We start from the raw sequence: 14,561 nt of genomic DNA on the forward strand, positions 1-14,561 counted from the left end.
TAAGGGTATACAGAATCTGAATGGCAGCAGAAATAATTTTTGTAAAGCACTAGAAAAAAACAACTTAAACTTTAAGGAATATAACATAACTGGATTTTTTCAAAGGGTCACTGAGTCTCTACCCTGGGGAAATTTAAAGAAACAATATAGATTAAAATCATGACCAGTGATACCCAATCCTACATCCCAGTCCTGGACATCAGGGGCCAGTTTGCTCTCTCTCCACCTACACACACGTGATGCTCCTGAACCCAAACGCAGTAAGCCAGAAACTGAATTCATCATACTTCTCTTCACAATCTTCTCTTCCTTCTGATTCCCATATTTCTGTTACTGGCTCTGTAACTTTCCCTGAAGCCCAGCCCCAAAAATATACTCCATCCCTCGCCCACCCTTAACACCTGGCCACCCAGGCTTCTAATCCTGTAGAAGTTCTGTGATTTCAGCTTCCCCTCCCTTTCTCTCCTCCCTCCCTCCCTCTCCAGTTTCACCCCATCAGTCTTTACCCCTCTACCACGCAGAACTTCCTCCTAGCCAATCCCTGCAACAAATGGATCTGTCACATTGATGAAAGCCCAGCTCTCCTTCACTAGGCAAACAAATACTGACCACTGTTTCAGTTGTTCATGGCTACTGTAACAACTGCCACAAACTAAAGAGCAACACAAACTCCTCTTCCATTTCAGGATATCAGAAGTCTCAAATGAGTCTCAGACTAAAATCAAAGATGGCAGCAGGGAAAAAAAAAAAAAAAAAGATGGCAGCAGGGCTGCACTCCTTTCTGGAGGCTCTTAAAGGAGAATCCTCTTCCTGCTTGCATTTCTTGGTTCAAGGTCCCTTCATTAATCTTGAAAGCAAGCAATGCTGGGCCAAGTCTCCTTGCGCCACCACTGCTCTAGTCTTCTGCCTTCCTCTTCCATAATCGAGGATACCTGTGATTACCACCAAACTCACCTGGATGATCTGAGATAATATGATAATCTCCTATTTTAGTTAGTTGATCAACAACCTCAATCCCATCTGCAACCATTAATTCCCCTTTCCCTGTAACCTGGCATCTTCACACAGGTGCTGGGAATTAGGGCACAGCCATCTTTGGGGTGCTGCTATTCTGCTGACCACAACCACTTGATACAAAGCATCCAGACAGGCAAAAGTTAAAAAAAAAAAAAAATGCAGAATTTGCTGTCAAGAAAATCACACTAAATCCTTTGATACCAAGTGTTAATTGGCTCCCTAGTGCTTAAAGAATTAAGTCTAATCCACTTAGTCTTACATTAAAGGCTTCCATGATTTCAAAACACTTCTGCAGCATTATCTTCTACTTTCTTCTAGGACCCTAGGACTGGACTCAAAAACTGCAAAACTCGGGAGCACCAAACACACCTGACACTGCCCAGTCTCATGTAATTTGCTCTATCCAGAGGCCCTCTCCATTCTCCTGTACAGATTATTCTCATCTCTTAAGACCCAGATCCAAAGCCACTCAGCTTCATCTTATCTCTGCCTTCTCAGAAGCCCACGAAGCCCTGTTCTGTAGTGGCAGATCCATCAGTGACAAAGGGGAACAAGTTTAGGCAGAGAAAATTTCGGATTCTGTCCACAGTGAGCTGGGTGACCCTGGGCAAGCTATTTCAACCTGCAACCTTGTTTCAACATCTGTTAAGTGAAAAGGCAGACCAAATTATTTCTAAATTCTTTCCCAGTTTCTTTTTTTTTTTTTAAGATTTATTTATTTATTTTAGCAGGAGCGAGAATGAGTGTGGGAGGGGCAGAATCTTTTGAGCAGACTCCGGCAGAGCTTGGAGCCTGCCCCTCGGCTCCATCCCATGACTCATGAGATCACAACCTAAGCTGAAACCGAAACCGGACGCTCAACCAACTGAGCCACTCAGGGGCCCCTCTTTCCCAGTTTGTAAGCTCCTATGAAACTGGTGGGACTTGTATTCACTTCTCTCCAAACCCAGAGCCACTCTTATGGTCATCTCGAATGGATTAACGTACTCCCTCCCAATGCATCATCTCTGCCTTCAGTCAGTATTGCTCCTCATCCCCCAAAAGCATCTTGCTGGGTTACTCACCTCCTCACAACCAGTTAAAGGCTTGGAGAAAATTTTCCACACTTCTCAGTGTGGCCCCCAGGGCCCACATAATCAAGGTCTCTGCTTCTTCCTCTGGTTTTCCTGACTTACGTTTTCAGTTCCTCAGATGTTCCTCCATCCCCCTGCCCCTCTCTCTTCAGAGCATCTGTAGAATACTCTGCCTATTTCCTCCTTCCGTCAGACTGACTCCTGCTTATGCTCCAGGCAACCTTTCCTGATCCTCCCCATATGAATTAGGTGTCCTTCCTGTTTGTTCTCATGGCACACTGCACTGAACTCACGTATATACCATCACCGTAGGACTGATACCTATTCACTTGTCAGTATCTGCCCCCTCAGTCTAAATTCCACGGGGTCAGGAGGACTGTCAATCTCCTCTATCACCTGTGGTACAGACTGGGGGTTATCGTCTAAATTCTGTTGACAGTTAGCAGGACTTTTGGCTGCGTATGGCTAGAATCCACTGAGATTTTTCCAGCTTCTCTTGCTTAATATAGCCACATGTTTAAGTTCTGACCAAGGGGACAGGCAAAAATATCCAGGGGCAGTTTCTGGGGACCTACCCAAGAGAAGGCATAGATGGCCCTTCTGCTCCTTCTTTCTCTCTTCAGCCTGCTGGATGGAAGACAGGGATATCACATGCTAAGCCTGATGCACAGTGAGCTGGCATGGAGCCCATGGAAGGTTAAACCAGTCCTGGACCACCTCTGCAACCTTTCATCAGAGATATAAACTTCTACCTTATTTTGAGATCCCCCTGTTGGAGCCACTGTTATTTTGAAATTGCCATCACCTACAGCCAAACCTTACTGTAAAAGACATGGCCATTTCCACAGTACCAATAATTATGCTGACTCAAGTACACATCTCACCTCTTCTAATGGATTATAATCTCTGCCAGTGCGTGTACGGTCACGTGTCATGGCAGGATCTATGCTCCTTAGCAGAGGGTAGCACGCAAGAATCCTCAATGGCGAGACTGTGAATGATCAATGAATTAATGACCACGTGACTACTGACACAGACAGGCTCTGTCCAACCTATACAGTATATTTCAACCTGAAATCAGTGTTGTGGCCAACCAAAATAAGGTTTAAAATGTGTGTCAGCGTCCTTCACTATTTTAGCATGAAATAGCTGGACGTCAAGATACCAGAGTTGACTCTCTTCGTTCCCTGGGCATAGTGCCACGGGTGTGGTCTATCATTGGCATAGTCTACATGAATGCATTACAAGGTAAAAAGCAAATAAGCAAGGTTCTTTAAAATAATAGGACGCATCACCTTTGCTCCTGGCTAAGTCGGATGTCCGGCAATTTGTATGGCCTGAGGGCTATTGCTGCTCTTTTCCCTCAGCTTGGAGTAGGAAACGGTAACCCTACAAGCAGGGAAGCCAGTTCTCCACAGTCCCCTGCTAGGTGGGCTCCTCATTCCTGAAATATTTTGCATTCTCAGGCTACCATCCATCTTCACACAGCCATTAGTACAGATTACTGAACTGATATGTGAAAGCTACATCTTTAAGGACACATTCACGCAAATAATTGCCAGACAGCTACCACACGCCTGATGGTATATACGTCCCGAGGACACAGAGATAAATGTGCCAGACACTGAGCAAAAAGAAAAGTCATCCTTACATTAAGAATGAGGAAACTGAGGCACACAAAGGTTAGATATCAGAACCAAGGTTATACAAATAGGCAGGGGTGGGGACATTTGATTCAGTCCAAAAGACCACAGGCTCTACGGTGTGAGGATTTGACTCACGAAGAACAGAGCTTTTTATGCTATTAAATTGGCTCTACTCTTGTGTGTGTCCGTTTGCTGGGGAGCAACTGAGGAGGAGGCATTCAGACACAGCCTGTGCAGAGCAGAGATGGGAACAGACAGGCACAGGAACAGAAAAGAAGTCTGTGGTGTGTTTAGGGTGAGAGGTGCAGGCAATCAAGTGGCAGGAAATGAAGAGAGAGAAAATGAAGCTTTTAGGATGGAGTGAAAGGATCCTATTAACGTGTCGGGACACTGCTGTGACAACAGCATATGGACCAGACCAGAGGGAAGACAGGAAGGAGACATGGAGAAACTGTAGTTGTCCAGTTAGGATCCAAAGTGCTACAGGGGTTGGATGATGGAGGGGGGAGGGTGGGGGAGCTGCAGAGAGGGACAGAGAGGAGCCTGAAAGGACTGACAGCTAGAGTGAGGGAAGGAAGGACATGGCTGATAAGAGAGAAGGACCCCAACACCAGTGCCAGCTCGAAGCTTGGGCAAACTGGCGGATGGTGGTACCCCTGACCACGCTGGCCAACAGGACAGACATGTTTGTAGGGCATCCAGGTGAACCTCGCTGAGAAGTTGAATCTGGAGCTCAGAAGAGGTGGATTAGAAATAAATGAGATGGAAACTAGGTGGACAGTCAAACCTATGGCCACGTACATCACCCACTGAGATTGGTCTTCCAACAATACTTTGCAATTACTCACCTAAATCTTGTATTTTGGGAAGTCCTTTAACATATGCCAGTCCCATTTCTCAAAATGATGATAAACTCAATCATGAAGCTCTGTACCAAGGCTCAGTGAAAAGCACCTCTCTGTGTACTACATTCATAGCCATCTTCCTCTGGGGTCACTGAGCCTATTCCAAACCTACCAGTCCTTGCCAAGTAAACAAAAAGGAGCTGCTCTGAAGAGGAAGCAAACATAGTATTTATAGCATTCTCCTGGGGACACAGAAGTCCTGAGATACTGTGTTTAAGAGGCTCTTTGGAGAAACTCTCATCTGTTTCACAGGGCAACCACTGTCTCCTCTATAAGCATGCTTCAAGAAAATCAATGGCCAAAGCCCATTATGGACATTGAGATCTTTTGCATGCCTCTAATGGTTGTCTTAAAGACTAAGCTTAAAGAGTTCAAGAAATGCTTCATATTCCTAAACATCTAAGTCAGACTGCCAATTGAAAATGGCTGGGAGGGGTGCCTGGGTGGCTCAGTGGGTTAAAGCCTCTGCCTTTGGCTCAGGTCATGATCCCAGGGTCCTGGGATCAAGCCCCACGTTGGGCTCTGTGCAGCAGGGAGCACCCTTTCTCTCTCTCTCTCTCTCTCTCTTTCTCTCTGTCTGCCTCTCTGCCTACTTGTTATCTCTGCCTGTCAAATAAATAAAAGCTGGGAGACAAACATTTAAGGGACTTTTAAGCTTTTCTGCTATGGCAGCTATTTATAATTCTTATCTGATTGCAGTCTCTTAACTGATGTGATTACTTGAATATTCAAAGTAAATTATCATGTTCTTCAAGCTAATTCATACCAATACACAAAGGCAACATCATAGCCTTGGTTGAAATTAAAAGAGGGTGGAAAAACAAAATTAAGATAGGTTATGCAACCCCCAGAAGTCTTGAAGGATTTAAATGTCTAACATAAATAAGGCACATGACATGAGAACACATTTCTTTGTTTAAAATGAATCCAAACACCCACATTTTATAAATGTTACTAGGGTATGAAGGTGAATGAGGAGAGGGAGAGGCGGAGTTCAAATATGTTTAAAACACACACACACACACACACGTGCGGGCAGTTTGGGGCCCCTGGGCGGCTGGCTCAGTGGGTTAAGCATCTGCCTTTGACTCAGGTCATGATCTCAGGATTCCGAGATCCAGCCCTGTGTGAGTTCCCTGATCAACGAAGAGTCTGTCCTTCTTCTTCTGCCCCTCCCCCAGTTTGTACTCACTCTCTCTCTCAAATTAAAAAAAAAAAAAAGTCTGCCACAATGTGGCATTTTTAAAAGCAAACACAATCTGGTAATCATTTATTCGTCTCTTCTACAGAGTATGTCCAAAGCCAGCAGTTACCACCTGGTCACAGTCCATGTTAATATGTAAGCCACTCTGAATTTTGTGATTCTCTTCTTATTTTAGGAACATAACCATCATGTTGTTAGATCTACTAAGTCATGCCCAGAAAGAAAATCAAAAAGTTCTAAGAGACTCTAATAACCCCAAGAGAACTAAGGGTGGTGATAAACGTGTCTATCTTAAGCCTGAACAGGTGGCCTTTAACGGGGCCTGTGTCTGAATGACCTAGTAGATGTTTTCAAAATCCACATGACTTACACCTCCGTCCAAGGGAAATCAGACAAGCTGGAGACAGAGGCTCCCTAGAGGATCTGGGTGCCCTTCCCTCCCAGCCCACACCTCTCAGGTCTTATACACCTTGTAAATCAAACCAGCTGCAGCTGAGGCCAGGTAAGGAAACTGATGCTGGATGCCCATGGCCATCACACCAATCCAGCCTACTGGCAATTAAGCTTTTGAGCACAGATTTTTTTACACCAAAGATTCTAGAACTCTTGTGTCTGTGTTGCTGATTACACCAAAAAGAGAATGCTTAAGTGCAGAATTGTGAAAAAAGGACTTAAGAATAAACAAAAGTTTACCCTTTCAAGGACTGATCATAAATGTTATTCTGTTAGCTTTCTTTGTCTAAACCTGTGTTTAGTTATTGTCAAAAGTTCTGTATTCATTATACCGTCAACCTCTCAGAATGTAATGATGAATAAGAAACAACTTTGTTTCCTCTAGTTCTATATCTAGAGCTGCAGATGGAAAGATGGCTACCTAGTGCCCCAGGCTTACAGAGTAGCAGGGTGGCTGAGAGCTGTCTAGGGCCAGACTGCCTGGGTTTGAAACCTGGCTCTGCCGGCTACTGACTGTGGAGCCTTTGCATGAGTCACTTCACCTTTCTGTGATTTAATTTCTGCATCTGTAAAATTGGGGTACTTATCTTGTGGGGTTTTGTGAGGCCAAAATAAATGAATATAGGTGGAGCACTTCAGAAAAGCACCTAGTATGTGCTGTTGAACAGCTATATTCAGCACCCACAGAAAAGGCTCATTCTTTTTATAAGCAGCAACTGCTTATTGCTCATCTGTAATTCCTTCTTCTGAAGAACATTTATCCTATTGTATCTTGCAATCTTTTGTTATTATATACAATGCTTCATTGGACATCCTATACAAGAGAAAGATCTTTTTACCATGATTATCAAATTCAGCCCCCAACTTAACCTTCATGTTTACTACTGATGGTTTGAATACCCTTCCAAAGTAGGCAAAGATATTACCACCTCCCAATCATAAGTGGCAGAGCTGGAATCCCATCTGGACGTGTGGCTGCTAACTTGAAAGGCAGTAGCTTTAATCGACTTCCCATGACTTTGCTTATTTAAAAAAAGGCATACTAGCTGCTCTTACAAATGTACCTCAGATCCACAGTAAATATTTAAGCTCTGTAAGAAGTAAAACTCAAATTTACACAGAAATACATAACAGCTCACAAGTATGGCAGAGGGAGGTAACAACTTCTCTAAATATTAATTTATTTCCTCTGCCAAAAACTGAAGCAGAAGTATCCTGAACACTACCCCCTAGAGACATACACCACACTGCCAAATTCCCAGAGAGGTAATGAATAATTATCGAATTTGGTATCATGAGAACTATTCTTTGGGGAAAGAGAAATTTGTAACAATTACTCTGTAGTAGCATTTGCTATTATACCAAGAAAAGAGGAGAACAGGTACTCTGTGGTTCAGTATTACAGATACAATAAACATTTGAATGGCCAATTCTCCAGCATGACTCTAATTAGGTCTTTTTAGTATGGGCTTATAAAGATTGTTCTGACAGGGTGAAATTGTTGACAGTGGGGACAGGAAAGGGCAAAGGTAGAACTTCAGAGAGATGGAAACTGTAACCAGCATGTGCTAGCAAGAGGGCCCTAACGTAGTAGGATTATACTTAGAAACTGCAGGTGTTTCAAGAAAATGGTTACTCTCCTAACAAGAGAAAGCATGACAGTATCAGCACAAAAACTTTTTAAAAAGAAATAACGTAAATCTCTGTCAGGAAAGACATCAAACAAAAGTACAAATGTCTAATTTAAGAAAGAAGGTTACACATCACTGTACTTCAAACACAAATGGAATGGGGCTGGGGAGGAGGAAGGGTGGGAATTTAGTCTTTCTGAACACTAAGTACCAATATTTTATATACAGGGACCACACAAATATAAAAGGAAATACACGAGTCAAAAAAAAAAAAAAAGTTCCCACTGAGGAAATATACTAGCAGGAACCCAGTGAGAACCAAACAGTTTGTTAACGATAACATTTATGGGTTCAAAGGGGGATTGGGGATATGAGTGGGTGAGTGGGGTGGGGGGAGCTGTTGTATTACCAATACTCAAAATTAGGTCAGGTTACTTTCCTAAACAATTCACTTTGCTCGGCCAGAACATGTCCAGCAGTCAAGCTTAACCTCAAAGAGAAATCTGTAACTTCCATCACTGATTTTGCGGTTGCCTTTCTAGGACCTAAATGATTTCAACTTCCATGTTCTATCCCTAGTCAAACAGAGACAAGGGATTTGCTCTTGGCAAAAGTAAAAATAAAAAAATTTAGTTCTTGGAAGTCACCTTAATCTCTTAAAGAAAAAGAGACCAATACCCAGAGCTGATTTTCTCTTGGTTGGTGGCAAGTTAGGATAGGAAGCCAGGTTCTATACAAAAGTGAGGCCCCCCTACTTAAACAACTATGCTTTCCCGTCTTCTCAAATTATTTCAGTTGTAATAAAGAACTATGCATACACTTTACTAATCCTGTATCAAGAACATCACTGATTTTCGGATTACACCAGCTGAGGTAAGTCAGCTGAGGGATGGAGCCCAGCAGCCTTGGTTCTTACTTATGGTTCTGCCAGAATCAGCTGCATGAGTTTACCAACACTGGCTTCCCCTACTCTCACAAATGATACTTCATTAAAAGTTGGGAGGCGTTCTGATTTCAATAATATTAAAATGTGAAGTGCTGGCAGTGATTTTAAGAGGCCGCAGGGTTGTAAGTCGCGTCTCTCCCAAGATTTGCTGAAACATGAGCAACACTGAAAATGGATGAAATGTGGAAACACGGAGCTGTGAAGGGTGACCAAAAAAAAGTGGCCAACAGAGATGTGTGTGTGTGTGTGTGTCTGTGTGTGTGTGTGTCTGTGTGTGAAGCAGCTTGTCCAGATATGTATCTGGGCCGTCTGGATATTCCACTTAATTGCAAAGCTTCCTTTTTCTTCCTCTGTAACGCCACGTTTCTTCGACCAGTCTTATGAGTGCTTTTCATCTTGTCGGCCCTCAAATCCACTCGTCTCCAGGTCTCATGTACTTATCCTAGAAATAATCTCATACAATTAAGTAGCTCTCCCTAGCCTCCCCTGTGCTCACGGCTGTGGTTCCACGTTTTCTCACTGCCCTGGCCGCCGTACAGCCTCCCAACCCATCTCCAAGTCCTAGCCTATGCCTAAGCCAATCCATCCTACACATTCTGATAAGTCATACTCCTGGAGCACCGCAGTCATAATGTATTCCTAGTTCGAAAGCTTCAGTGCTACTCTGTAACCTCAGGAGAGCAGCCAGGCTAGGGGCTCAAGATGACCTGGGCTGGAATGTTTAGTGACCCTGGCCAAGGGTCTAAACTTCGCTAAGCCTCCAACTCTTCATCTGTAAAGCGGGGAAGGCTCACAGCACCAATTAAGAGCAACTGGAATAAATCCATATAATGTGTTCACTGTAGGGTTTGACACTAATAAGAGCTCAGTAATAAAGAGCCATTATTATCATCAACAACTTGCCTTTGTAACCTTTTCTTTCACTTCTGCAGTATCAGCTTCAGCCAACTGGGTTACTCGATTTTTGCCAAGTGATTCCACAGATGTTTGCTCTCCGAACTCCTTCTGTCCTGGAATGCCTGTCCTATCTCTTCAAATCAGTAAGACTCCTTTATGAAATTTAAGGCTACATTCAAATGCTGACTCAATTCTACCCACTTTAATCCGATCATCTCTTTAGGACGGACATCCTTGGAGGCCCTTGTGGCTGACTTCCCTGTGTCCACACTGGTCCTCACTGAAGGTACAGTGGCAGCTCAACAGGGGAGGTGAGATTTAAATCCACTTCCTCAGTTCTGGGGTGGGTCCCCAGGTTACCAGATTTCCAGGCTTAAGTTAATTCCCTCAAAGCCAAGGACCCTCTTTGGAAGGTGATGAAAAATGATGTTCCTACATGAGAATATGTTAATGAGTTCCAGACAGTTGCTGGCAGTCATCTTGCAAAATCAGCCTCTGGACATAACCATCATCTGAAAGGACTGCAGAGACACTGATAGAAACTTTTGCCCCCAGAATTTTTCAGGTCAGGTGGTCATTTAAGCCCATTTGAGTCAGGTCTTCTGTTTCCTGTATGTACTGAAAGCATCCTAACCAATCTTATGGTGGTAAGCATTGATATGTCTAACATAAATAGCTCTGCCACATAAAGCTTTCCCAGACATAGTTACACAAGTCCTCCAGAAATCTGTTTTTGCCCCCTTTTTAGTGCAAGGCATAGATTCTGTATGGGTATGAAAGAATTAACATGTAAATCAATTCAGGAAGACCTTTAGAGTTAGAACTGTGTCATTCAGCTTTGTATATAACCTCTCCCAACACACACAAACTACATATAACTGACAAGTCAATGAATTAAAAAGACATCTAGGGGAAAAAAAAGGAAGGGAAGAGATTTTAGGTAGATCTGAAAGATGACAAACTCAATCTTAGGTTGACTAGGTTAGATTTTTAAGTTACAGTGTAACAGAGTTACATAGATTAGACACAGCTGACTGAACAAATCCTAGCAGTACAAGAACAGAAAAAGTGGGTATGATACTGGAGACAAGGCTTTGTCAATTTGGACAAGTCACTTGGCATCTCTAGGCCTTAGGTCTCAATTCTTTCAAAGAAGAAGTAAAGGACAGCACTTCTCAAACATGTAAGAACTACATATGGCAAACAACTATTAATCAGAAGGGGCTCCCATCGATTCCTGAAACTGAATGCCCCTCAAAAAAGAAGACGTATTTATGGACAACTACTGGAAAGATCATCCCATCAGTAACAGAAGAGTTAGCAGCACAGAAGAGGAATTCAACATCAAAATGTCCTAGGGGAGAGGATGTGGCCAAGTAAAAAAAGAAATAAAACTATCACTCACACTCTCTACTATCTCCTTGGACATCAAAGTTGCCTGAAAGGAAGGTAAACAGCTTTGCCTTGATTATATAATCCATCTGGAAAATAAGACAGCCAAGGATTGAGACTCACCTCTAGCAGCAGGATGGCAATCAATATTATGCTGAGAGCATAATACTGAAAAGATTGAATAATATTGAAAATATTGAAAAGATAATGAAAAAATAAAAAAGATCCTTGCATACACCTTACGGTCTCTAAGAGGTCAGGTGGAAAAAACGAGGCTCTGCTAGTTCCAGGCAATGAGATAACTTACCTCACTTCAAAAGTGACTTCATAAGGATACTGGATTTTGTATCTGTGAAAACCTAAAAGTTTTAAGATTAAAACTGAGATTCTTGAGGTTTATTCTTGGCCACATCCTCTAAATCTCACTTTCCCAGGAAGAAAAATAAGGAAGCATTTATTAAACCACTATTTGGTGGACCCCAAGCCAGACTTCCATTAGTAGCTCCTGAAATCTGTAAAAATTCTGCAACAGAAAACACCCATTTATACATAAGAAAATTGGGTCAAGGGGACGAGGATAGTGTTTGAAGTCATAGACACTTTTCTTGAAAAATCTGACAAATTTTAATATGCTTTCTACTTTCACTTTTCAGCGAAGTTCCATATTCTGTAAAATTAGCCATCTGTAGCCATCAATAACATTTTCCTTTTTGTCTTCAGTTAAAAATGGGAAAGAAAATGCAAAAAGAGAAACAGTACAAGAAAAGCTCCCGGCAATGAGAATTTATAATCTGGGGTAAGAAGCTAGAAGGGACGTGAGCTACATTTCTCCTTCAAGCGCGGAGCTTTCCAGGAGAATCCCAGGCAGCATCTGAAGCTGACTACAAAAGGAATTCACTCGTGTCCTAACCGAAGATACAAAGTTACAGTGTACATCCACAGCCATAGAATGCAAAACCCGTCAGGTCGGTATCTGCAGATTCTGCACCAAATGCTGTTGACTGAGATGTTTAAGTAAAACAAGTATAAACCAACAGGTTATCTACCAAGCAGTTAGAAGAACACTTTACTAAATCTCACAAGCAACATTAGCTCTTCCGCACAACTCTAAAAAGCACTTCCTGCCTCGGGTCCGTTATTGGAGAATTAAGGCTGCTCCCTCGCCACAATCCTACCCGCCCCCCGCCCCTCCAACTCCCACCGCTGGCACCTCTCGGTTCCCCAGCCCAGCTAATAAGTCAGGCACCGGCTTCTTCCATACGGGAGCCCCACGTACGGAAGAGTCGTATTCCTGGAGTACCAAAGTTGGCCTAATGCATTCTCCAAATCTGCAATCAAGAAACCGGGAGATGAGCTTAACTACAGTCGTGAGAAGGGGAAACCACCCTTAAAGTGCAAGAGAACGGAACGGTTGCAAGAGACAGTTCAAAAGAACAACTCTTGCTTCAGGCATGACTCTCCCCCCTCGCCCCCGCCCCACCACCACCCAGACGCGGGCGGGCGGGCAGACGCGGCACAGAGGAGCGAGTCTTGCAAGCGTGGAAACTGTAAAAGGGCACTTTCCCTTACAAGTCTCAAAAGCCACGACCTGGGGCTTCGCCAGCCCAGCGCTGCGCTCCTCCTTCCCGGTCCTCCGCTCCCGCGCCGGGACTCCCCAAAGGGCCGCCCTGATCGCCCTCGAGTCCCCGCCCCCCCACCCTCCCCCTCCGCTTCCCCGCCGGCCTCATCCCTCCCCGAGCACGGCCGGCTGCAGCTCTCTGGTTTTAATAAAACCCGAGTGGCCCTGAGCTAGCGGGCTTCCCTCCGGGAGGCAGAGGCGGGGAGAGAAAGGGGAAAAAGGAAAGGCCGGCGGGGGGGAGGTCCCTTCACTGCCGGCTCCGCGGGCTCCGCGGGCTCCGCGCGGGGCGAGGGAGGGCGCGCCCTGGCTCTTAGTGCCGAGCGGACCCGCGAGCCGGCAGAGGTTCTCCGAACTCAGCGAGGTTCCGTTCTGCCCCAACGAGAGCACTCGCTCTCCCGGCGGGCGCTTCCCTGGTCCTCTCATCTGCGAGTTCATCCCGACAGGGCGGGCGGATTCGAGCTCTGAGAGCCCTCCTCCCGCCCGTGGTCTGGGCACAGCGTGGGTCCCCGCGGCGCCTGTCAGCGAGCAAACGTCCCCGCCGGCGGCTTCCCCTCGCCGAGCAGGTGAGCCTGCAGCACGGGGGAACTCCCGAGGCGCCCAGCCTCGCGCCGGCACCGCGCTCCCGCACCGGCCGTCCGTGCCCCGGGAGCCGCGCTGGGGCCCGCCGGGGCCGCCGCGCTTCTCCACCACGCGGACGCGCGCCGGCGGCCGTAACTGCCCTGGGTCCGGTCCTAACGGCGGGTCGCAGCCCTCGCGTCCCGGCCGCGCGCCCGCGCCGGTGTCATGGCCGAGCGGCGGCCCCAGGCGAAGTTTCCAGGGAGCTGACGGCTTACCTCGTAGTGCGAGGGGCAGACGCAGCTTTGCGAAGCGGCGCGGCGGCGGCAGGGGCGCCCGTGGCCAGCGGAGCCGAGGAGGCTGTGAGAGGGAGGCTCCGGTAGCGCGGAACCGCCGCGATGGGAAGAGGAAGGCGCTGGGTATCTACAATCAGAACGTGGGCTGACCGTGACGTCACAATGGCGCGGCCAGCCAATCGGCGCCCGAAGGCTGAATCAAGCGCTATGATGTCATGCGGCCCCGGAGCCAATAGCGAAACAATAGAACTTTCGTGATTGTAAATTCCAGAATCCGAGGCAGCGGAGAGCCGAGGCCCGGGTTGGTGCCCTCGGGTTCACGTGTGGCAATTTTTCCCCGTCGCCTCCTAATAAGCCTGCGTGGAACGCAGAGCCTGCGCAATAGCGGCGGTGAAGTTCCTGATGCCCTGAACCCTGCGTCGCGGGAAGCCAGGCAGGGCAAGGTTGTATGGCCGTGTTTGGACGACGGGAAGCCCACTCGCCTTTATGATTCTGAAAGGGATCCAGTTCCCCTTGGTTTTAGCTGAAAGGGTTAAATACCTACGCAGACCACCAGAGCGAAGGTCTGCAGTTGAGCAAGACAAGGCAACAGCGAAAAGCACTCAAAATTGATCTTATAGTGAGCTCCCTTACTGTGATTTTTCTTAGGGACTCTCTTTCTCAGAGGTCACTACCAACTTCATTTCTACTCTAGAAATTATTCCAGAGGCTTTTAAAAGGAGGAAAGGTGGTCAAGTAAGTGACGCCTTTTCAGATAGACAAATGTAACCACTTAAGGCGGAGTGTTTTGTGCTCCAGACACAAACAGATCCTCGCTGTGTTTTTTTTTTTTTTTTTTACAGGTGTTGGGTAACTTCAGGCCTTTGTCATCCCAGTAGTCCACCCTTGCCCCATATCAAGCTCCAGAAATTAAGCCTTTTTCCTTGTG

The 14,561-nt window shown here is 45.7% G+C and overlaps 1 protein-coding gene across 1 annotated transcript in view; it reads right to left on the reverse strand.

Moving 5' to 3' along the window:
* Window positions 1-13,747, reverse strand: part of ELOVL5 (ELOVL fatty acid elongase 5) — a 76,084-nt gene extending 62,337 nt beyond the window's left edge. The window contains exon 1 of the mRNA XM_044252940.1: window positions 13,616-13,747. The gene's annotated coding sequence lies outside the window, so the exon portion shown is untranslated. The remainder of the gene's footprint in view (window positions 1-13,615) is intronic.
* Window positions 13,748-14,561: the final 814 nt, after the last annotated feature.

This window comes from Neovison vison, chromosome 1, assembly GCF_020171115.1.
Source record: "Neovison vison isolate M4711 chromosome 1, ASM_NN_V1, whole genome shotgun sequence".
Lineage (NCBI taxonomy): Eukaryota > Metazoa > Chordata > Mammalia > Carnivora > Mustelidae > Neogale > Neogale vison.